Source organism: Mus caroli, unplaced genomic scaffold (genome assembly GCF_978045245.1).
Source record: "Mus caroli unplaced genomic scaffold, Mus_caroli_1 scaffold_8, whole genome shotgun sequence".
Classification (NCBI taxonomy): domain Eukaryota; kingdom Metazoa; phylum Chordata; class Mammalia; order Rodentia; family Muridae; genus Mus; species Mus caroli.
The window spans coordinates 85275287-85302056 of record NW_028227263.1 but is presented as its reverse complement, the minus strand read 5'-3'; the positions used below and the strand labels follow the sequence as shown (position 1 = coordinate 85302056).

General features: G+C 37.3%; 1 long non-coding RNA gene across 3 annotated transcripts in view; it reads right to left on the bottom strand.

Moving 5' to 3' along the window:
• LOC115031483 (uncharacterized) overlaps positions 1-26770 on the bottom strand; it is a 186088-nt gene that overhangs the window by 78155 nt on the left and 81163 nt on the right. For all 3 annotated transcript variants that reach the window (XR_015047739.1, XR_003837100.2, XR_003837101.2), the window contains exons 4-5: positions 14353-14467; positions 13392-13501 (exon numbers count right to left, since the gene is read on the bottom strand). This is a non-coding gene — a long non-coding RNA (uncharacterized LOC115031483). The remainder of the gene's footprint in view (positions 1-13391; positions 13502-14352; positions 14468-26770) is intronic.

Sequence of the window (26770 nt, the reverse complement as noted above, 5' to 3'; positions counted from 1 at the left end):
TATTGATGAGCTGTATAAATCCCTCTATTCTTATGATGAATGGTCAGTTTAATTTCATATGCTAACTTCATTCAGGTAGCAGAGACAGATTTCAAGACAAGTTGTGAAATCAAGTTTCAGCACTGACAGCACTATGGATAATTAATATTTTAAACCGGACTCTAAAGCATGTAGATTGTTAGCAGACTGAAACAATATATTTTGAGTCATAAATTAAATTATTTTTCATGTTCTCTGTTTGCAAAGCTATTATGGAATTACTCAGACTTGACTAACGCTGTACTCACCATAAATGGAAAAAACACCAACTCCTTAATTTTCTCCTTTGCTTTATCTCTACCTGACACTTTCAGCTTGATATCTATCTCTATATCATCATGCCCTAAACATTATCAACTTTTCCTATGGATGCATCATTCTAAGAGTCACAAAAATTCTTCCTCTGATGTTTCTCAGTAAAGCAATACTTGCCTTGCTGCTACAGTTTTCTCATTTGTCTCCATTCTATCTCAACTAACCATCAGTTCTGACCCTACATTTGTTCACTCTCAGAAGGCTAGAAGAAGGGAGAATCTGAAGGAATCAAATGGACTTTGCAAAAGACCACCAGATAATATCTAAAGTCTACAACTGAAAATGATTTCTGTTTTAGGATGAAATGTTCCATAGATATTTGTTAAACCCATTGGGTTTATAACTTGTTAGTTTAACTGTGTCTCTGTTTAGTTTCTGTTTCCATGATCTGTCTATTATAGAGTGGGGTGTTGAAATTTGACACATACTTTCTATATTCAATAAGTAAAAACAAAGATATACTCTTACCATTGTATGTTTAAAGTATACATAGATGGAACAGAATATAGTTTACAAAAATGAGACATTAACCAGACTTAGGGGTGCATTTCTTTAATCATAGTAAAGTATGGACAGACTTAGGTAGATGTATGTGAGTTTAAAGCCAACCTTGTATAGATGGGAATGGTCTGACAATTCAAGACTGCATTATTAGATTATAGCCTTAAAATTTGGTGAGACTTATTCCATATTGTCTGGCAATATGGAATGGTCTGACAATTCAAGACTGCATTATTAGATTATAGCCTTAAAATTTGGTGAGACTTATTCCATATTGTATGTGCAGAGGGAGACATGCATGTATTTGTTAATATATGCATGGAGAAGTAGTGTCTGCACAAGCATTTAGGGATGTGATGGAATGTTCACATATCTTCCTCTGCAGATTACAACCTTTTGAGATAAACCTTATCATTAATATCCTAGAGCACCAATAATTTTAGTCTGAGTAGCCCATATGGTCCTACAGATTATACCATAATCATTTATTGTTTATTTATGTGCAGAGTCAAGTGCCACACCACCTCCAGTAGGATCTGTGTGACAAGTTCCGCAGACTAAGGCAATTGACCTCAAATGGTGGAGGCCACCTGGAACCAGTGCAAAACTCTTCACTGGAGAAAAAATATTGAGTTCTCATGGCAATCTATCTGTTTGTTTTCTCTTATTCCTTTGCTTATTTTCATGTTCCTGGAAGCCTAGGCCAATATCTTAAGTGAGAATAATAATAATAATGGGTAAGAAACCATCCCTAGAGATGGAGCCACTAACATGACCTTATCCCCAGGGAAATCAACACTTTACTTTCTAAATAATTTACAAAACTATTATGATAAAAACTTTCCCAACAATAAAATTTCATATGGCTACATACATGTCATCAGAGGTGGATTTAGGTGGTATATGTTAAATAAAGCCTTAATTATAAAGAATTAAAGTAATTTAAATTTATACATTGAAGATTTATAAAAAATCAGGCACTAGATGTTAAATAATAATTGACCATGGAGCTGAAAAGTTAGTTCAGCACTTAAGAGCTAACCAGTACCCAGGAGCTCTTGACTCTAGCTGCATATGTATCAAAAGATGGCCTAGTCGGCCATCACTGGAAAGAGAGGCCCATTGGACATGCAAACTTTATATGCCCCAGTACAGGAGAATGCCAGGGCCAAAAAATGGGAATGGGTGGGTAGGGAAGTGGGGGGGAGGGTATGGGGGACTTTTGGGATAGCATTGGAAATGTAATTGAGGAAAATATGTAATAAAAATATTAAAAATAAAAAAAAGAGCACTGACGGTTAAAGATTTATTAACCTGCTATTGGAAATATACCACTAGTCTTGAACAACAGCCCCCACTGAATACATCCTTTTAGAATTGTTATATTTTGATCATTTATAATGATGCTACCTGTTCTATTTGTGAATCACTAAATACATAGTTTCAGAGTCATAATGCTTGGATGATTTTTGTGCTTTATTTTGCCAAATGATTTTTGTTGCTATCTATGATTGTTTCATTGGATATAGTTTCTAACAGATGCAATGTTTGGTTTTTTAGTATATAAAATCCCATACTTAAGAGCTGAATAAATATGCTTAGATTCAAACTGCCTCTGTGTTTGTTTCTGTTTGTCACCAACGAATCCTTACCCACCTAGCTTCAAGGACCCTCATTCCAGGCACCCCCCATACCCGACTGGGGTGGTCAATGGCAGTCAAGCATTGTAAACACAAGTCCATTCACAGTATACAGATCATAGACTAAGGAATCTACCTCATCTAGAACACTGAATTATATAGTAAAATAATCATATAATCCAATTAATGGTGCAACAAAACTTTACATTTAAAATGTATGGTCAAGATAGAGCATAATTAGTACAAAGTAACTAGTTTTGAATTTGAATTATAGGCTTCATATATCTCTACCCTTGAAATAGAAAGTAGGATGTTTAGGAGTATGTATTTAGTGGAGAATGCATATGCTGTGAAATCTCTTTTAATGAACCAATAAATAAATCTTAGGATGTTATTTTACAATGTATACCAAACTGTGTGTTAAAAGTTTCTTGAAGGTTTTTGAATATTTTTCACTTAATTTATTAGAAATTCACACATGACCTATTTATTTACATAATTTCTAACCCTGTCTCTCACCCTTCAAACTCCTCCCTTGTTACCCAATCTCCCTCAAATCTATGTCATAAACATTTTAGTTTTATAAAGTATGAATGCAGTTAACACATATAAAGGATATCAAATATCAACCCATGCATCCTTTACTTGTTTCTGTTGAAGAATACCGATTGAAGTACATAAAGGTTGTCTTAATGGAAGCTCATATGACCATGTCTTCATTCAGGATCATGTGATATTTTGGAGGATTAACACCAGGTTGGACATGTTGTTTATTTTTTTAGGAATATAATAACTTTCCACCATAAATTATTTGGAAAAATATGAAACAAAACATAGCTTAATGGATTTCAAAGAATCTATTGCATATATAAATATTATAGAAAATTATATAACAGATATGACTTAAAAATACATGAAAGGTGCAGAACAGATGGTTCAGCGGTTAAGAAAACTGACTGGTTTTCTAGAAAACACTGGTTTGATGACAAGCACCTGAAACATGATTCTAACAGTAGAGGAGAGATCGTAAAAAAATTCTGCCCATTAAACACAAATGGCAGGCATGTATTAAAAGACATTCATGAACTCAAAGCACTCACATATAAAGTTAAATAAAAAATGTAATAAAAATAAGAAAATCTCTTCTAAAAATGACATAAAATCAATACTAACAAAAGAGCCCTTGATAAGAGATGTAAATAATGTCTAACACTCTTCCTAGTGTACCACCAGAAATTCAATTGATAATACTACCTAGAGTTGCTGTAAATATTGGGCTTATTTGCAAAGCATAGATGGTGCGTTATTTACTAGAAAGTGCAAGATCAAACAAAAGGTTGTCCTAGAATGTATTTTTTAGAAGATGATGGATTTTCTATGGATTTTCAATATTTGCATATATGGATCCTTCTCCCACTAGTATTCTCTCTCTCTCTCTCTCTCTCTCTCTCTCTCTCTCTCTCTCTCTCTCTCTCTCTCTCTCTCCCTCCCTCCCTCCTTCTCTCTCCCTATATTTCCATATATATATGTGTGTGTGTGTGTACATGATGCATTATTCCTGTGCATATATCAATATATATACATTTATATACATATATACATGCACATACACACAATATAGGTGATATATATATAGATATATGAGGACATATTAATATAGTACAGAGTTTCATATAACAAACTGATGGGGGAGCATTGACACTCAGGTAAAAGTATCTTGATGCTGAATGTTCTGCTATGTGGGCATATGAACAGTCATCAAGCTAAGCTATCACTATCTTTCACAAGCTGACACAGTTAAACTCCTCAATATTCTGGTTGTAGGTTTTTGAGATAGTCACATGTATGACAATCATTTTCAGAAATTGCAGTGTCAGCCACAACTGACAGGCAATATAGATCCTCCATCACAAGTTTAAACTTGGTGCACATAACATTCTGGTCTGGTTCATGGATGACTGGGTTTGAGGTTTTGCTGAGAGTTAGCTGCTACTTCTTTAAGTTTGACATTTCTATGTTTCCATTGAGTGTTGTGCCAGCCAACATAATTTAACTATATACAGCTTTCTGGGACTTTTTTTTAATTATTAGATATTTTCTTTATTTATATTTCAAATTGTATTCCCTTTCATCATTTCCCTTCTGAAAATCACCTTATTCCATCCCCCATCCCCTTGCTCACTAACCCAACCACTCCTGCTTCCCTGTCATGGCTTTCCCCTACACTGGGGCATCGAGCCTTAACAAGACCAACGGTCTCTCCTCTCATTGATGTCCCACAAGGACATCCTCTCTTACATATACAGCTGGACCTTTGAGTCCTTCCATGTGTCACTGGGTCTTTCAAACTTAGTCAGCAAGGATTCAGGCACATGATTGACTTGCATTTGGGCCAATACTATTTGCCTATGCCTGTACAAGTTTTTGAAGGAATGAATTGACTACTGTTATTCATCTTCCCTATTATATTTTGCTATTGTAAAATGGTGCCTAAGGTGGAAAAGTAGTATGAGAAACAGGAGATATGTGAAACTAAATACTACATGTCACTTTCATATTGGAATCAAGAATTTAAAAGGATAATTATAATAGATATTCAGAACAGAGCACTCTGCCTTCAGAGTCCCACAATACCCTCTTGTGGTACATCTGACAGTGAAGGATTGGGTTCTTTTATCTACGCATACATCTGTTGCTTATAGGTTAAACTTTTAGAATCCGTCCTTTATCATATTCTAGTGACATTAAATAATTTCTAATGTATTCTGCCCTATGTAAGAGCAATCTTACCCATCAAAAAATCGATCTAGATTATTTCTTGCGGACTTTTAACCCCATATATTCATAGATTTTAAGGAATCAAATGAGAAATAGTCAAGTATGCACCTCATCTACCAAGATGAATTAGATAGTAAAATGCTCAGCTTGTTTGTATAACAGCAAATGGAAAATTAAAACAATACTATGAATTCCCATCACATGATGGAACAAAAATCAAAGTTGGTATCATAGAAAATAAAGATGTGCATATACACATATATGCATATTGGATAGAGTCCTTAGGAAGGATAGGTAAGCATTAAGAACTACTGAGCCCTAAATTTCCCAACCTCCCACATAAGCTAGAAGATCCTCTTTGCTTCAAGTTTTTTAATAACAATTTTCCTAGTACATAGATCGAGATGCTAATGAACATGAACTTACATGTTTGAGACATTTTAGAGATATACACAGAAACCTACGGAAGTGGTTAAGTCTATTTTAAACAAATAAAATTTATTTCATCTTGGACTGATGGCTCTAGAGCTTCAGAGACAACTTAGTTCATTTAGTAACCAATCAAAATTCCTACCACTGAGCCATCTCCTTAACACCCACATTTATTTTCTCACTATTTGCTGCCTTTTTCATACATAAACATGGCTAACTCTAGAAACTGATGCTTTTGGCAAAGCTAGTGGAGGTTTTTGCATACCCTAAAAGGGATCCCTTAGTAGAGAAGAGGACCATATATAGACAGAACCTCTGCAAAGTCATAGCTGTCATTGCTCATACAGTCCAGCCACACAGACCCTGTTCTTACTGTACTGTTTCGTGCCCTTAGAAGATACATAATATCTCATATGGTGAGCAAATGACGGTAAAGTTATAAGTCCCAAATTATGCATGAGAAAATTGGTGATAAAACCTTGAGAGAACATGATCAGGCCCTTGCTTCTGAGATTTCTAAGGAAGTTCAAAGACTAATATCTAGTAGCTCTCAACTTCTGACCAAATCCTTAAATCAATCCACACTTTCAAGTCCCGATCAACTGTTTTCTGCACAGCTACAGAACTTTTTATTCTAACTCACTCAAGGAACCTCCTATTGAATTCTAGGTTCTGGATAGACTTTGAACTCAAAACAAACTTGCTATTATTCATTTTACTATTTTAGGAAACCTCAAAACTATTTCAGTCTAAAGAAACAGTAGTAGAAAGGTATAACTTGACCAGACTCTCTATGCTTATGTGGCTAAACTTTGTTATTTATAATTAAAGGGCCCTGGATCTATAAAGGACATAAGAAGGGATTGAGCAGTGGAGTAACTTGGTTCCCAGGTGTGTATTAGTGGAGTCTATAGACTGTTGTCCAACATCAGTAGAGTACTGTTTCCTTAGACTTTTCAGGAGAAATCTCCAGATGGCTATACTAAATGAAATCTCAGAGCTTCCTGTGAGTAGAATGCTCCTCCATTCTTTACTGAGGTTGATGATAGAAATTGACTGTGTATTCCAAAGCACGTGTGTAAGTTGCCTTACTCAGAAAGAGCAATTAACCAATATCCAAGTCTTTCTTCAAAGGTGCCATTAGGTATATAAAATTGTGGATGAGAGTTCCCAAGACAAGTAACTTGAAAAATGTTTTTCATGTATATAATTGCTGAGCTTGTTTCTTAGGGAGGTAAAAATATTAAAAGAAAGTACAAGAATCTCTAAGAAAGTAAAGTTAACATGGATTTTAGTATTAGTTAGTGATAGAATGGCCCTAAGTTTAAGATTCTACCTAGTGACCATTGGATTTTATATCCCAAAGGCCTCTCAAACATTTCATTTACCCTTTTGTTCCTGTTTAGAGACCTGCCACTGGCCCTTCTCTTCTAGTAATAAGAAGCTTCCACCACGTGGTAGTGAGCTCACTTCTGTCTCTCCTGCTCTAATTTTGTATTTGCGATTCTCCATTCTGCCATTCCTGGAATATCTGTTTTACTAGAATACAGAGAAATTAGGAATAAGAAACTTGGGGTATGTAAGGGCAAGAAAATGTGGAAGAGGTCAGAAAGATGAATTTCTGAGGCAAGCATGACTACTAAACACAACTCAAAGCAAAAGATGGTTTCACAAACAAGGTCTTCACAAATTCAACTAATTTAAATTTCCAGCAAAGAAGTCAACAATACATAGGGTTCCTGCTACATGTTAAGAAAATGTTTACAGTGAATAGCTTCAAGAAATAGTGAGTCATATTTCTTGGAGTCTTGACCAATGTTTTTACATTGCCAATATATCAGAGAATAACAGAGCACTAGTTGACTTAAAGTAAGAAGATATCAAGAAAACAACCTTCTAAGAATGGGGATTTAATATGATGTTAAGGTAAGATTGATATGAATTTACAGATTTTTGCAAGCCACCTGACATAGGTCTACATATAATTCAGGATCTTTACAAAAGCAGTAAGTGCCCTTAATAGCTGAGTCAAATTTCTAACCCCACAGACAGAAATACTTTAACACACAGGCAAATTCAGTCCAACAAATAGAGGTCCCATATTTTGTGTTTGATATATCAGTATTTATGACTTAAAGATAGATTTTTTTTAATTTTGGTTTTCTTAATTTTTATTAGATATTTTCTTTATATTTCAAATGTTATCCCATTACCTGGTTCCCTCTCCGTAAAGCTCCTATCCAATACCCATTTCCCCTACTTCTACTAGGATTTTCCCTCACCCACCCACTCCATTCTTGGGTTCCAAAAAGATATGACAAACCAAGAATAAATTACAAAAAAACACAAACAAACAAACAAACAAAAACAAGACTGCACCACTTAGCTGAATTTGTGGACCTGTGGTATCCCTATGATTATTCAAATCTTCATTTATAACATCTAGATTTTCATCCCAGAATTTGTATGTATCATTTTATATTTTGAAAATATTTAGGCAACTGATGCTGCTCTACATGAAAATATGGTGCTGAAAACATCTCTGAATCAATTCTAAAACAGGTAATGAGGATGTTGAATGATGGGAAACAGGATAGAAAAGGTAGTACTAATATGGTCATGAGAAAAGCAAGCACTTTGGTAATGCCAATGATTAGTAAACTTCACCAGGAAGCAAAATAAACAAATCTGTTTCTAATTGGCACATATTTTATCACCATATGGGTAGAGGTAGAAGGTTAGGCTCCGATGCAGCTCACAAGCAACATACTCATATTCACACAGATATAACATAAAAAATTGAAAATGTACTTTGTAAATGTAAGAATGAAAAGTCCAACATTAACATTAATCTATATTGGAGAAATTAAGCAGTATTTGAACAGGACTCTTACTCTTCCTTCCTACATCAATTATATTATAAGATAAAGTAAATTAGTGGTGATTTCTATTTGCAATCTAAACTATCAATGATAGATGAGTGTTTGATTTATGCTCAGTAGTATGGGGACATATTATTCTTTAATTGCTACAGTAGAAAGTATAAGCTTGCCCTGCACACAACTATATAACAAGACAAAAATCACTTATGAGAAATGTGCCTGGAGACTCAAATAATATATAAATACTACAAAGTTTTCTACAAGGAAAAAATTTTACTCCTGTAGACTGCATGTGACTGGATTTAAGCTAGAAACAAGCATATCCATAATTTTTCTAACACAAAAGTGTCCTGTGCCTCCCAGTGGTCAGATGTCAACCTCCAATACTTATGCAGTTGGAGAGTAGAGAGATAAACAACTTTTAAGAAAAAATGAAACCCAAGCATAGATTATAATTTAATTAACTGTTGACCCTAAATGAATCTAAATTTTTGATGAGTGGATTCCGTAAAATTTGTTTTAATGGAATTTCATCTTATTTAGCCATTTGAGATGAAGAATGAATTTTATTCTTACATTTCTGACAGCTTTCTCTCAATCTCCTAGTCCTTGTAGGTGCAGCAATTGTACTGATGGTTTTTAAAATGTGATTCATTTACAAAATGGAATACTATTCAGCTACTAAGAACAAGAACATCCTGAGTTTTGCAGGCAGTTCTAACCCAAAAGGATATACATGATACATACTCACAAATATTAGTCAAAAATGTACAGAATACCCAGGGTACAGTCTACAGAACTCTAAAAGTTTAACAAGTCAAAGGGCCCAAGTGAAGACGCCTCAGTAGTACATGGGAGGGAGAAGAAAGCCTTCACAGAGAGGGAGGGAAAGTCCTGGGTGGGAAAGAGGACAGGGAGGGGAAGAGGGGAACATTATCAAGTGTTGGGTGTGGGAATAGGACTGAAGCTCTGAGGGCCAGAAGAATGAAAACAGGCAACCTGGGGAGGTAGGAGGTAGGGGCACCCTCCAGAATGTACCAGACAACTGGGAAGTGAGAGACTCCAAACTCAAGGGAGGACCTTTGATGAAATTCCCTGCAGTGGGAAAAGGGAACTTGTAATGTCCCCCTCCAGCAGAATCAAGGTGGGTTGCCCCCCCCCCACACACACACACACAAAGTCAAAAACTCTGATGCAGAATTGTTCCTGTCTGAAGGAACTGCAGGGCAAAAATGAAGAAGAGCCTGAGTAAAAGGAGGTCCCGCAACAGGACCAAGGTGGAACCCAGCTCAGAGAGGAGGTCCCAAGGACTGACACTATTACTGAGTCTATGGTGTGCTCACAAAAAGGGGGCTATCATGACTGCCCTCTGAAAGACCCAATAAGTAGTTAAAAGAGTAAGATGTGGCTATTTACCTCCAACCAATGGACAGAATCTTATTACTCCTGTGGCTGAAACAGGGAAAAGCAATTGAGGAGGAGGGCAGCCCTGTAGGAGGACCAGCAGTCTCAATTTAATCTGGACTACCAAGATCTCTCAGTCACTGGACTACCAAGTAGGCAGCATACACCAGCTGATATGAGGCCCCCAATGCATATATAGCACAGGACTGCCAGGTCTTGGTTCAATCATAGAAGATGCACCTATCCCTCAAGAGACTGGAGGCCCCAGGGAGAGGGGAATTCTGGTGGGGTGGGGGTGATAGGTGGGGACATCATTATGGAGATGGGACAGGGAGAAACAGTCAGAGGATAGACCAGAAGTGGGATAAAATCTGTAAAAACCAAAAGATTAAATAAAATGTAAAACAAAAGGCTTTCCTGTGATTTAAAAATCAGTTTTAAATTCACCTAGTTGCCAACACCCTTTCTCCAGACTGCTTTTCTTTGAAGGTACCTATTTCCAGACTTATCTTTGCCCTCATTACCTGTTTCACAATGGCCCTTCTACATTACAAAAATGCATAAAACTCAGTGTCCATAGATATATAGTAACATATTTGCCTATGTCTATCCTTTCTATTTCAGTATTTATAACTATATAACTTTATAACTTCTTAGCATCTCTGAGGACATGTTAATTTTGGACAGAGCTGCATATAACATGCTGTATGGAAAAGCCTGGATGCTCATCTGAGTGCCTTTTGACTCTATTTGTTATTCTATGTGGGAATAGAAACAGTATAACTATGAAGCTATGCTAGGATGAACTTTAATAAGCTGTTTCATCTATACTCCCCAAGATATTAATAGTATGCCTGAAAGTATAATTCAAGTATAGTTCTATATTTTAAAAAAATGTCATTTGTTGAAATTCCAAAGAAACCATTAGAATTATGAGCTACAACTGACAGGCAAGGTTAGATCTTCCTGCAGGATTGTATTTGATGCTCATCATATTCCTATCTGATCTCCAGAGGAGTAGGCTAGAGGTCTTTTGGAGAGTCAACACCTACTGTTTTTTACTTCATATCTGTAAATTTGCATGGAGTTATGAATAGCCAACATAAGTTAGATATATAGCTCACTGATCCTTTCATACCTTGTAAGCTTTCACATACATACTTGCCATGTTTGCATAGCTAATTTTCTCATGACTTTCACTTTTCAAAAGGAATTTTATATTAATGTCTGTTTTCTGTATTATAATTTACTTCACAACCATGTGAACAAGAGTAAAATCTTGTATCAAGTAAAACCTGCACAGGAAGCAGGCCTAAAGATGGTGCATTATCCACAAGAAGAGCTCTACAGCCATGACGGGAGGAGGAATCAAATTAAGGGAAACAGACAACAGTCACAGGGATAAAGATAAAGGGATACTTGGGATGATATATAAACATTTGTAAAGACACTAATTATCATGAGGGTAACAGTGATTTCTCACATATATAGTTGCAATATTGGTACAAATCACACTAGAGTTTTGCTAAGTGATGATGACTAAATTGAAAATGTTACTTGGGCATCCACTTCTGTATTTAACAGGCACTGGCATAACCTCATACAAGACAGCTATAACAGGGTCCCTTCAGCAAAATCTTTTTGGGATTGTTCAATAGTGTCTGGGTTTGGTGGCTGATTATGGGATGGATCCCCGGGTGGGGTAGTCTCTGGATAGTCCATCCTTTCGTCTTAGCTCCAAACTTTCTCTCTGTAACTCCTTTCATGGATATTTTGTTCCCTATTCTAAGGAAGAATGAAGTATCCACCCATTGGCCTTCCCTCTTTTTTTATTTTCTTGTGTGTGAGGTCCCTTGGTATTGCAAACTTTATATGCCCAAATACAGGGGAATGCCAGGGCCAAGAAGTGGGAGTGAGTGGGTAGGAGAGCAGGGCAGAGGAAGGGTATAGGGAACTTTCGCGATAGCATTTGAAATGTATATAAAGATAATATTTAATAAAATGTTATTTTAGTCTAAAAAAAAGTAAAAAGAAAGAAAATGTTGCTTGAGAAACTGAAGAGAAGTCAGACTAGATATGATATATAAACCATACTTGAAAAATACAGAACTTAAAAGGAGAATCACTCAGGTGCTTGGTACAGAGCAGTCTGATTTCATGGCCCCAGTTATTAAATTCTTCTCCTGTCTCTGCAGGACTGAATGATAGTACCTACACCTACTACACCCTTTAGTTTCTTGTAGTTGATGCTATGAAGTTGTTTCCTTAATCCAATTCAAGTAATCTTAAATAATTCATAACCTTGCCTTGCCTATGTAAGAGCTACCATTCAAAAATCCCTCAGTAATAGTGTTTTCCTTAAATACTTTTCACAGATTCATAAAATGTAAGCAAGAAAATAAGCAATGAGTCATTAATTCATTGCTTGTATGATTCTAAGTGATCTTTAGGATAGATGTTTCAAAAGTAACCTGGAATCTCTTAGTTCTCATACTGATACTCTTTTGACCTCTGACTGTGTGTCTTCTTTTCATTTTTCTCTAGAAATGTTTTCCAATAACAGAATTGTCCCATATCACAACATTCACTTCTGCTTTATTTATCCACCTATCCCTATGTACGTCTCCTCCACTTCGCCATTGCTGTAATGCCTATATTTACCAACAAAAGTGAGGAAGAAAGAAAGTAGAAGTACTAACAGAGAGACTATGTTAGAGAAAGAACATGTAGAATGCAGGTAGGAAATACTGATGGTGAAGGAATATTTTAATATAGAGATGCAAGGAAGAGAGTCACATTTCTTGAGTCTGAAATATTCTTTGGAGGATGCCAATATACCAGTGAATGATTCCACAACTATTTCTAAAGGAAGAGTACTTATTAGATACTAGGTGTTAAAATCAAATTAATAAATACGTAAATATTAGATATGAGCCTATTGTTCATGGGAGTATTTTGGATGGTGTCTCCATTTGTTAGAGGTGGAAGGGGTTCCAGATGTATGTCAATGGAAGACTGATAATATGGCATATGTTAAAATAACTGGTTCTATAAAATACTAATAAATGATTTGGAGAGGACAGTGTAGGTGGATCTGATTGTAATACACACTATGACAGTTTTTTTTTTCCTTTAGAGAACCCTGATGAATGTACAGAGTATTTTTGTGAAAATTGCTGTGGTCAGTGTTCAAAAACTATTTATGAAATTATTAATAGCCACTAATTTTAACATATTCTCTCTAATTTGATCATCTTTACAATTATTTATAAACATTATACTAAGAAAGAACTACTACCAGCTTTATTGCCCCTTGATTGTGTGTATGTGTGTGTGTGTGTGTGTTTGTGTGTGTGTGTGTGTGAGTCCTTGTGTTTAAAATCACACACAAACTACTCACAATCTTTGTGTCCAGGGTGGCAGATGCAAATCATGAAGAAGGTTGAGGTCTGAATTTCAGTATCAGCAGACAGCGTTCCAAGTTCATTTATTTGTTCTTTATTTTCATCCCTGATCATTCAGAATAAATCTTATTAATGCATGAGATAAATAATTACTACAAACCATTTTATAATATATGTTAAATAATAAGGCTCAAATAATTCTAAAAGAAAAATTTCATTTTAAATAGGTAATGCAATAGCTTTCAAATCAGAAATTGATGTTTCCATCGACATATGAACAACAAATATATAAGCAAAACACAAAGGGGTTACACGGATAAAAATTCAAGCACAGGGGTGTTCCAATTTTATTCTGGCATTTGGAAAGTGTTAAGTTTTACTTCAGGTTGCATAGTTGATCTATACACCCAATGAACTGAATTTCAGTAAGAAATCCAATCATATAAAATGAGTATGGAGATCGATATAGGAAGAGAACTAAGAATGCCTTTAACTATGGGTTCTAACTTCTACCTCCATACAGGGGTGTCTGAACACAACCAATACATTAGAAGGGCAAAATCCAAGTCAGAGAGCTTTTACCTCTGAGGTGTGATAATTCTGCTACACTCTGGATTGGAAGGGGAAGGTGTGGTCTGAGCCGAATGCTGTATTTTCAACAGCTCCTCTTGAGGTACTGTCTCTTGTACATTGAGCATTACTTATCTCTGACACATTCTGTCAAATATTTATATGATTTGTCACTATGACACTCAACTAGACATCATTTTTTTTCCTCGAGACAGGGTTTCTCCTTGTAGCCCTGGCTGTCCTGGAACTCACTTTGTAGACCAGGCTGGCCTCGAACTCAGAAATCCACCTGCCTCTGCCTCCCGAGTGCTGGGATTAAAGGCGTGCACCACCACGTCCGGCTAGACATCATTTTGAGACATAGCTGCTTCTTTCTACAAATCTTACCTTCATTGTTAGGGATTAAAGGTGTATATTAAAGGTTTTCTGCAGTCCAGCTGGATCACATAGTCCTAAAATGTCTCTGGATATGATCCCTTGCCAGAGCAGGATTAAAGTTACTCTAGAGAAAGATATTGAGAAATTATGATATGTATAAAGACATATGAATAAGTGGAGTAACATATTTTCAAACCATATTATAGATGAGCATCTACTGTCCATCAAATGTAATAAACCACTGTAAAGTTATCAGAAAGATGTCTCAACTATAAAGAAAACTGCATTCATAGGCAATTTTCCTAATTAATCCTATCAATAGGCAGGAAAATATATATTTTCAAAATTTTAAGCAATAATGAAATACAAATAAAACCAACCTTGAGATTGACTATTCAAAATCACCAGACCTACTGTATAGTAGAAATGTAAGTTCACTTAAAATGCCACTGAATTTATGCTATGATGTGTGCTAGTGTTGTCTGATATAGCTGACTCCTGAAAAGCTGTTCCAGAGCCTGACAAATACAGAGGTAGATGCTTTCAGCCAACCTTTGGACTGAGCACTGGGGACTGCAATAGAGGATTTAGATAAAGAACTGAAGGAACTGAAGAGACTTGCATCCCCATAGGAAAAACAACAATATATACCAACCAGATCCCCCACAGAGCTCCCAGGGACTAAACCACCAACAAAGAGTACACATAGAGGGACTCATGGATCCTGACACATATGTATTAGATGATGGTCTTGTCTGACTTCATTGAGAAGAGAGGCACTTTATCTTGTGAAGGTTTGATGCCCCAGTGTAGGTGGATGCCAGGGTGTTGAGGTGAGAGTGAGTGAGTGCTTGGGAGAGCACCCTCATAGAAGCAGGAGGAGAGGGTATGGTATAGGGGATTTGTGGAGGGGAGACTAGGAAATGGAATAACATTTGAAATATATTAAGCAAACAAAGAACTTAAAACACTGGATACAAAGGAATAAAATAATCAAATTTAAAAAGGAAACCACATCTAAGCTGTAATTCCCAGTAAAGGAGCATGAAAATGTGAGGAAAACTTAAAGAGATGATCAATATCCTTACTCATCTGGGAAATCAAAATCAAAACTATTAGAAATTTCATTTTCCACACATCATAATGAATAAGATCCATAACACAAGTGACAACTCATTCTGATGTGGATTTGGAGTAAGGGAACACTCATACACTGCTAGAGGGAGTAAAAACTTGTAGAGCCTCTTGGAAATCAGTTTGGTGGTTCTTTGGGGTCGGGAGGAATCAGAATCAATCTACCTCATGATATGGCTGTACTATATTTGTGCATATACTCAGTGGATACTTCATAATGCCATAGAGATACTTGTTCAGCCTTGCTCATTTCTGCTTTATCAATAAGAACCAGAAACTGAAAAAAAAATCTAGATGCCCCTTAATAGATAAATGTATAAATAAAATTTGGTTCTAGTGAGCAGTGCTGTAATTTCCAGCCATGAAAAAAAATCATTAAATTTGTAGGCAAATGGGTGAGAGTAGAAAAATATTATCTTCAGTGAGATATCCCAGACCCAGATAGAAAAATACTGTATGTATTCACTTCTATGTGGATAGTATCTGTAAATTCAAGAATAATCACTATACCATCCAGAAAAAAAAATAAAAAAGGTAAGTATAGTTAAGCAACTAGACACTAGAAATATATTGTTAAAGAATGAAAAAAAAATAGCCCTTCTGGTCCCAGCTAACACCGGGGTAGCTTGGGCGCGGAGTCTGCTGACACCAGCAAGCTATCCACAAGACCCTCCATATGATCTTAAGACCTCTGGTGAGTGGAACACAGCTGCTGCTCCAATAGAATCTCTCGGGACCTGAGACTGCATTAATTAGGGAAGCAGAAAATCCGGCCTGATCAGAGGCACAATTCCCTTCCAGTCCATGCCAGCACTGGGGTTCCTTGGGTGTGGAGTCTGTGGACACCCACAAGGTATACACAGGACCCTCCACGGGATCTTAAGAACTCTGTGAGTGGATCACAACTTCTGCCAGGAGGCAGGTTTGAATACCAGATATCTGGGCACCTTCCCTGCAAGAGAGCTTGCCGGTAGAGAGTACTCTGAACACTAAAACTCAGGAGAGATCTAGTCTCCCATGTCTGCTGATAGAGGCTAACATAAACACCTGAGGAACAAGATGTAACCAGAGACAACTACAACAACTAACTCCAGAGATTACCAGATGGCAAAAAGTAAACGTAAGAATCATACTAACAGAAACCAAGACCACTCACCATCATCAGAACGCAGCACTCCCACCCCACCCAGTCCTGGGCACCCCAACACACCCGAAAAGGTAGTCCCTGATTTAAAAGCATATCTCACGATGATAGTAGAGGACATCAAGAAGGACTTTAATAACTCACTTAAAGAAATACAGGAGAACACTGCTAAACAGGTAGAAGACCTTAAAGAGGAAGCACAAAAATCCCTTAAAGAATTGCAGGAAAACATGACCAAACAGGTGATGGAATTGAATAATGGAAGTGATGTAGGTATATTACCCATATATGTAGTTATAAATACTGATATTTTTGTTATTTTTGAATAAAGAAAACTTTTTAAACACTCAATATAATTCTAGACAAAAAAAATAGGATTCCAAAGAAGACAAACTTTGTGAAGCACCTTGAAAGTCCATTTCTGTTCTGAGCAAGTATAAGAAACTTCACAACTAATTAGTTACTAGTATCCAATATGAGCAATATATACTAGAACTTTGGCACCTTTAATAGACTAGTATTAACTGTTCTATTTACATATTACTTTTAAAATGATAGGATGCACATGAGGCACTAAGTTTTTCAAAAGTACAAGAATCAATGTTTATTCTCCCTGAGCCATGAGTCTTGCATCCCCCAGAAGTCTGTAGTGGAACTTTCCTTCATTTTCCACACTGATTTTCTTACTTATGTGATGCTTAAGCCTAAGAAAATCATTTACAAGGTTTTTGAGGGAAATAAACTTCTGTATAGAAAAGTTATAAGGGTATAGCTAGATTTAAACATAATTTAACACACATGTTGTAACTGAGAAAATGTAATTTAACTGAATTTTATACGTAAGAAATAAAAATAATACTTAAAGTAAAAAAGCAGGTGGTTTTCAATGCATCAGGAGAATGTGGTTATTTGCATCTGTTAGGAATGTCACATGATATGGAGAGGCATTATGGTTCCAGTGATGAATTTGGGATCCAAGGAAGCAGCTCAGTGAGGTTCCTCATCAGAAGTACAGGGCATATATTAAATGAACAACAATACAATACAATACAATACAATACAATACAATACAATACAATACAATACAATACAGTGCAATCTATATATGCTTTAAACCACAAACAAAGACTAATATGCTTATAAATATTGAAGAATTGAACTAAGCATTAACTGCAAAATAATAAATAAAGAAAGCAAGGCAATTCTTATATGAAAATATAAGATATATGAAAGATAGGGGAATGCCATTGTCTATGTGAACACACAAAATTATGAAGTAATCTCTTCCAGATTAGCATAAGAATCCAAATAAATTCTTAATTTTGAAACAACATAAAATTAGTAAAAACATGAATGTTTATATCTTTAATTTAATTTCTCATCTATTTGTATAAAATGTACTTTATACTAATATCATATTCTTTTCAAAGTCTTCATTATAGTATCTGTATTTATTACTGAAATGCAGTGCTGCTTTAGTTATAACATAGATTGCTTACAAAGATCCTTTACTTGAATTGATCACCCATGTAAATACCTAGTAATTATTAAAATGAAAAACCAGCCTAATTTCTTGTGCTCACTTCATTCAAATAGCATAGACTCACTAGAAATTCTATGCTGTAAAATCTGTTATTAGTAATGACATCAGTAATATCAATTAATATATTACACCACCATTTTACACAAGTTGGATTGTTAGAAAGCTGGAACTTGATTTAATGTAAGTCATTATTTTTAGATGTATCATTATGAAATTCTATTACATATAAAATTGTTCAGAAAATAAATTATATCAAATAATGTAAATGTAGCCACAAACAATTTTTAAGATTATTAATATCACTCGCAAATATTTAAAATATTCAAATTCATTGGTGAGAATCTACTATAAAATTCCTGAATTCCAAAATCTATTACATATTAAGTCCATACTATCCCAAATCTTTTGTATTTTACTTTTGGTCCTATGGTCAATGTTATCTCCAATTCATAAAGGACTCCAAGATAACACTGACCCAACTAATAGAATTCAACTGTAAAGATTCAGTTTGATAAACATTTTCTGTATACATTCTCTCACTTTTGTAAAGTTAAAGAATACTGTGATGGAATAAAATTTTAGGCTTTAAAACCATAAATAAAAGCCAATCTTCCTTTAATCCCAGCACAGAAAGGCCCAACTCAACTGAAGCCAATCCATTCTATAGGGAAAGTTTGAGTCCATTAAATCCAAAAGAGATAGGGCGTTGTCTCAAAAAAAAAAACATAGACTGACTACATATCAATATGTTGGGTTGTAGACATTGCTTTTATTGATTAATGTGTGCATGGATGTGATGTGTACACAGGTATGAAAGGGCAAAGATCAACTTCCGGTATCTTCCTGTAGTGATATATGTAATAAAGCCTTTATGTCTGGATATAAGTCAAATGTATAGTAAAACTTTTCTGTCTGACTTTGAGTGAAAAGTTTCAGCAAGACCTCTGGTATGTTTGGGTCAATTAGTAGAAACAGAGAAATTGTTCTGAGACTGTTTGAACGTTGAAGAAATATTCTCTCTCTCTACAGAATCTGCACTTGGTGCTTTTTGAGAACTTGCAGCTCCACTAATCTTGATCTAAGAGAACTTGAAGTTTTTACTTTTGACTATGAAAACCCATGGTCAAAAGGGGATGACAGTTATGTAGGTTACCTGTTCTTATGGCCAGATAACTTTTGTAATTGGAACCTTTCCCAGCCCCCAAATAACCTTGTATAATATTTGAATAAAGTAATTGTAGAGAACTTATGAGCTTATGGGGTGTCAGGCTTTTTATTTTTAATAAGGCTAATCCCCTCTGCTCCTCCAGAAATTGAGGGCTTAGAATCTTGGTGAGGTCCTCTACCTACTGTGACACCTATGACCAACATCAACCAATATCTTCCTCATCTGACCTCCAAGGTATTTTTGATCAATTTTATCATTACACTGACTCATATATTACATCAAACATAGATCACAATTCAATATAGATCACAAATCAATATAGACATTATCTCATAAAGGAATTGCAAATAGACAATGCCATGCTGGTTTATTACATTCACTTATTAATGAATTAATTCTTATTCCAGCTGTTAATCAAAATACACAACAAAGGGGAACATGAACCTGTAGAAACCACCTCCAGTAGATAGGCACAGCCTCCATTCATCCCATATCAAAATTTTAACCCAGAAATGTTCCTGCCCAAAGGAAAGACAGGGACAAAAAGTGGAACAGAGACTGAAAGAAAGGCCATCCAGAGACCTCCCCATGTAGGGATCCATCAAATCTGCGGACACCAAATCCTGACACATACTATTTCTGATGCCAAAAAGTGCTTGCTAACAGTTGCCTGGTATGGTGGTTCCCTGAGAGAATTTCACAGTACCTAGCCAAAATCGGAGTCCAGGACCCCAATAGAAGAGCTAGGTGAAGGACTGAAGGAGCTGATGGGGATTGCAACCCCATAGAAAGAACAATATCTACTAACCTGACCACTCAGTGCTCCCAGAGTCTAAATTCGTCAACCAATGGGTATACATGGAGTGATCCATGGTTCCAGATATCCACATAACAGATGATGGCCTTATATGACATCAATGGGAGGGAAGGCCCTTGGTCCTGTGGAGGGTTGATGACCCAGTGTATGAGGATGCTAGAGTAATGAGGCTGGAGTGGGTGAGCGGTTGGGGGAGAACTCTCATAGGGGTCCACACAAACACCTCCCCTTCCTTGGTTAGGGGGTACAACGGGGCAGCTAAGGTCTCCATCCAGGTATCCAGAGTCTGCAGAAGCCAGTGATGCCCAAGAATTCTCTTACTTGCCTTGGTGTAGTTGGGGTGGGGATCTGAGTTACAGTCTTTTTTTTTTTTTTTTTTTTCTGGCTTCCGTTAGACACTGTTTCCTGTCTTGAAGGGTATATCCCAAATAAATAACTTCAGTCTGACACAGCTGGGCCTTTTTAGCTGAGGCTCAGTACTCCAACTCATTTAATTCTGTTAAGTACATTTCTCTTCTGTTGCCCAGGTTTCTAGGTCCTGTCTTTTTTTCTCTCTCTCCTACCACTGCGGCCAGAATTCTAGTCAAATTTCTCTCTTGTCTATGATTCCTCCTGTCTTCACTTTCTTCTGCCTCCCGCCTCTCTGTTTCTCTTTTAATATGCCTTCTCTGCCTCTTTCACAAGATCACGTACCTGTCTCCCTCCTGCAATACACTTTCTCTTACCTTAGCCAAATTAGTGGGCCATTTTGAGGCATCTTAGAGACCAGAATCTGGCGATAGGATTTCAAGCTCTCCCTACCTTAGACACATTGTAGTCCCAACAGGGGGCAGCCAACAGGAATCTCATGTCCATCTCAATTTGTAACTGTGTAGGCTGCCTGTCGGCTCCAGGGATATTTTTTCTAGCCTCTAACAGAATTCTCTCTTGCTCTTCAGTTGTGAAGAGCATCTGCAGCAGCTGCTGACAATCATTCCAAGTAGGCTGATGAGAAAACATAAGGGACTCCACCAACCCTGTGAGGCTTTGGGGATCCTCTGAGAAAAGGGGGTGGTTAATTTTCCAGATATAAAGATCAGCAGAGGAAAATGGCCAGTACTGAAGAGGTTGAAGGTTAGGTGGGTCCACCTGAGTCTGCCCAGACTCTGCGCTTTACAGCTCCATGTACCCACAGCAGTCTGCCTCCCCCTGCCCTGAGAGATTCCGGGTTTCCCTGGCAGCTGGGGTTGAGACTGTGGATAAGGGGCTAGGTAGTGGACTAGGCCACTCAGGAGGCTTCAATTTTGACTGAGCCAATGTATTCAGCTGGTGGCTCTGATTTGAGAGAAGCCTTAAATTTATCTTGTATCACGAGAGTACAACCACAATTTTGGGAAGCAAAACCCAATTTTAATAGTGTAAACAATCCATTCTATTTAAAAATCAACACCAAAAACATTGCTAGAAAGTTTAGCTGCCCATTCCTGCACACAAATGCAAGAAGGTACAGCCGCCAATACCTCAAAAAGACACTGCCCTAAATCCTATCTTTTATAAGTCTGGTTTCTAGGATAAGAATTATATAGAATATTACTTAATGCAGGTGTAGCTTTAGAGACCTGTTCCCATGGGTTGGCTCATGCCACGTGTTCTGACTTACTCCAACCCAGAGTTACCAGTTTTTGTTTGTTTGTTTGTTTTTGTTTTTTGTGTTGTTGTTGTTTGTTTGTTTGTTTGTTTGTTTGTTTGTTTTTCGAGACAGGGTTTGTCTGTATAGCCCTGGCTGTCCTGGAACTCACTTTGTAGACCAGGCAGGCCTCGAACTCAGAAATCTGCCTGCCTCTGCCTCCTGAGTGCTGGGATAAAAGGTGTGTGCCACCGAGTCTTGTTATCAGAGTTACCAGTTTTAAGCCAATTTTCTGTTATCAATGTTACAAAATTTTAATCATAACCAATATCTTATAAGCCAATAATCTATAACCAAGACATATAGAACATATACCTTTAAAGCTATTCAGCAACAAAAATGGAATGGCTGCATATATTTGCTTATTTAAACCAAACAAAATTCTTAATTTTTCTACCTGTAATTTCAAGAGAGGAGCACCTTGTCACCTGATGAATCCAATAATCATATGCACAGAGATTTTTGTAGGAAAAGCAGCCATCAGTTTTCTTACCATAGAACTTGAGAAGCTGCTGGTCCCTTTAAGAGCAGCATTTACAATCATCTCCTAGCAGGGCTTCTCCAGCCCCATTAGACTTCTATTACAGGTGCAGGGCTCCAAAGTCCAATTAATACTGTTTATTTATTTTTTTCTTTTTCTCTTTCACCACATTATCCCCAGATAGTCGGAGAGTATTGCTTTTCTCAAACCCGTTCTCTCATGTGTAAACTATCTCTAGTCAGATTATAAAACACCCATGAGAATTAACTTCACTTCTCTAGATTTTCACATAACTCTAAACACATACACAAAAACACACAAATCAGAAACCAACAGATCCAGTCACACGCAATCCTTTCTCGTCCTTCACAAGCAGGCAAAAGAATTATACAATTTCAGAGGTGGAAGCTTCTGCTTCATCAACAAAACTTGGTCCCTCTGACCAATCTCTGGAGACTACCAGGCATTCCTGGCTCTCCCCACTTCCCACGGTGTCCCCCAGGGCAGCAGCCTATGGTCCTCCTAGCTGCAAATACCAAGCACGCATGTTTCAGAAAACCCCATCATCTACAAACACCATCGCACCGGAACGACCAAAACCAGAGAAAACAAATTCAGATCGATCCAAACTTAGGATGATGAGAATAAACTTCAGCTGATAAGTATCTAAACTCAGGCGGATCCAAACTCAGATTGCGCCATGCTTGAGAAACAAAGGACGAGACACAGACAAACAAACCAACACAACAAGTGCCCGTTCATTTCAGAAAACAGAAAAAAAAAAAAAAAAAAAAAAAACCAAACAGAAACTCAGTACAGAGACACCGGCCAGCATGCACACATTCCAAAGGGGATCCCCATACCTCCAAGTTGGGTCTTGGGTGTGAGGGGTGGTCATGTTTCCCGGCCAATACACCAAATGAAATACCCACAATGTGAGGTCAACAGAACTCCCCCAGGTTCTGACTCAGGAGAGACGACACCCCAAATCACAGTTTTGCTGCAATCTGCATGAGGATTTTTATTTCAAGATCGCTCTCGTGGCCACAGTCATATACCATACAGAGGTAGAGGATTGTGGCACCAAGATGAACTTTCAAAGACACAGACAGTTCCCTCCAGAGTCTATGCTGTTGTTCTGACTAGATTGTTTTTGCTACCTAACTGAAATAGAGATCTAGCTTTGTTGGACTCTTGTGCCTGCTTGGGTTGTTTTAATATTTTTGATGGCAACATCAAGCAGTTGGTGGTGTAATACAGAAAAAGTTACTATTGAGATTCAATGAAGCCCTAACTTTTCCAATCTCTCATTCAGACAATCAGATCCTCTTTATTTTTGTTCATTACTGGCAGCAGTTATCTACCACTTGGATCTGAGATGCTGGAAATTAACACATGCTTCTAAATTTTAGTCATATAAACATTAGAGTCACAAGGCTGGGAAAACTGTTAAGTCTCTGATAGAACCTAGTGGGGAAACCCCCACTCTCAATTCCCAATATGGCGTGTACCCCCAAAACCACGAAGAACCATCCTGATGTAAATACACGAGGTAGTTTAATGACAGAGCTCCAGATCAACATGCATCCCACACAGGAGATAAGGGATGTCGGCCATGAGGCTCAAAGCTAGGGGTTATTATGGGGTAAGGGGCTTATGGGTGTGGAATTCAGCATAGTGAGACACTATTGGCTTATTCAAACATCAGCAGAAAAATTACATGTACATGCAGGGTGTCAGAGTTCTGTGAGTTGTTGACTCAGTTCAGATAGCCCTGTTATGTCCTCACATTCCTCTTTATCTTTAAGGTTAAGCTGTTCCCAGGAATGTCTTAACTACAGGGCTTGCCTGGGTTTGTTTTTCTTTTTTCTCAGTCCCAGGCAGCTTCTAGGCTCACAAACACCCAGCAATTTCTGAGTACTTTATATGACTTACAGGTCTTGGAATTTCATCTTTCTTTCATTCCCTTTCTTTCATTCCCCTCTTCTTCTACTAAGTAATTCTAATCTTAGAATTTCAGAAATCTATATATCTATGTGGAGAATAGAAATCATAATCATACACTTTTTCTATCTTAACTATAGGTTGGTGTTGATGCTCGAGGACCATAAACTATACTGTATCTTTAACATGGGAGCAAAGACAGAATAAGAAGTGATAGTAAACAGGACTAGGCAGGGACCCTTCTAGCGAGGCTTGAGGGTCTGGGCATAATGTAGGTGCATGTATATCAGAACTCTGGATAGAACTGGTGAGATGTCTTTGGGGTACCCGGATCATTTGCTGTAGCCAGTTGTGACCAGAGTTCTTTCTGCATCACCTTAGCATACAGATCATTATTATAACAACATAGGTTTAAACACATCATTTTTAGACAGTGGTGGGCAGAGGAGCCCCATAAAGGATCTCAAAAAGAGTATGGCTGAATCAAGAGGGAGTATTTCCAGTTCTAAATAGGGCAAGGGGTAGGATCACCAAGTCTGCACCAGTGTCTATGGTTGAATTTGTCAAGACCTCTTTTAGAGTTCTATTTAATCTTTCTATCTGTCCTGAGCTCTGAGGTCTGTACACACAATGTAATTTTCATTTGACCTCTAAATACTTGGCCACACCCTGACTTACCTGGGCAACAAAGTCAGGGCCATTATCTGACACTATTGCTTTTAGCACTCTGAACCTTGGAAAACTTTTCTTTAATAATCTTCTTGATGAGTATCTGAACAGTCTCATTTTTACAGGGAAAATATTCTATCCATCTTGAGAACATTCACAAAAACCAGAAGGTATTCATACACATAATTTTCTCAGTAAAGTCTACCTCTCAGTAGATGTCAGGTCTGACTTCCCGTGGGAGGACTAGTTTTCTTTCTCCAGTTTCTACTATTTTATACAGGGTTTGTTTTACTAGTCTAAATTTGTCTACAACTTGATAGTCTTCAGACTGTCAGGATCATTGCTCTTTGTGATGCCTGTTTGGTGGTTAGATCTGCCATCTAATTTCTTTTAGCCACAGCATCTTAGGCCTTTCTCTGCAGATGGAAACAGCTCTCTTTGTCTGTATATTTCTCAGTACAGTGGCAAAAGCATACCTGCTGTCAGTGTACACTTCTGCTTACCATTTATATGGCTTGTATCAAAGTCACACTTTAGCTTTCTGGGCCAACGTCCCTTCAGGGATGCTGCTGGCCTAGATCACTTGCTTTCTGTCTACCACTGCACTGCTATCCCTGCCTTCTGCTTACCTTCAACAGTAAGGCTACTGCCATCGGTGTACCAGCTCAAACTCTCAGGTCAAGGCTGATCTGATCCTTCAGATCATTTCAAGTATCAGTTTCTTCTGCCAGAATGTCAGCACAATGATGAGTAGGTGAAGTATCAGGCAGTAGGTTAGCAGGGGGAGTGAAGGTCACTCATTTAGTCAACAAAAAGCTCTGATAATGTGTTCATCAGTCAGTGGAACGGTTGGATAATATTTTCAAGAACATTAGTCAGCCATGGGTCAGGGGAGCTGAACTACACTTTCTAGGGCATGTGCCAAGTTTTGTCTCAGAATCAATTTATCTGTGTCCTTGACCAGAAGCCACTATGTACAGACAAGCAGGCCATCCTACAGCCACCAGGTATAATTTTTTACAAGTATGCCACAGGTCTTTTCCAGGGTCCCAATCTCTGAGTAAGAACCTCTTTGGCAATACCTTTGTTCACAGTCACATCTAGGAGTCCCAAAGCTGGGGATGACATTAGGGCAGTCTTAATGACATCCAAGGCCATCCAAGGTTGTTCTTTATTTCTCTATAGGAAGGGCTGTTTATCTCTTTAATTTAGCAAAACCTGGAATCCACAGTCTGCATAATTCCGCAGTGCCCAGGAACTTTTCTAACTTGTTTTGCACTGGTTGGTGGGGGAATATGAAACACAGTCTCTTTTTCTAGCTGCTTTGACCACCGACCTCTTCTAAGGACTCAGCTTCTGTGTTAGCACCCCTTTTGTTATCTCTTTTAGCCACAAACAGGTGAAGGGTTTGGTCATGAGGGGGGGCTCCTCTTCTTTTTGTTGGGGCAGTCTCTCACCCAGTGCCCTTTTGCTTTACAGTAAACACACTGATCTTTAGCCAAAAGCTTTCTTTTGTTGCCAAGTTCTATCTAAGTTTTCTAATTTCCCTGACTTTTGTGGCCAGCATTTCATTTCTCTTCTCTCTTTTTAAATCCCTGGCTTCCTGTTTCTTACAGATCATTTCTAAGTGCTAGCATTATTAGCATGTGCCAACTTGCTAGGTTCTACTCTTTGTTATTTACCTCTCTTTGCTCCTGTTTCCTAACAGTAATGGAGATCTCATATAATGTTCTCTTTATATATATATCTTTTGTTCCTCCTCCTTGTCTTTGTTTCCTTTGAATGTTATCTAATTATCACATCTATCCTGTCACTCATCTTTTCTCATAGTTCACCTCTGCCCTGGTTTATCTTTCTTTCT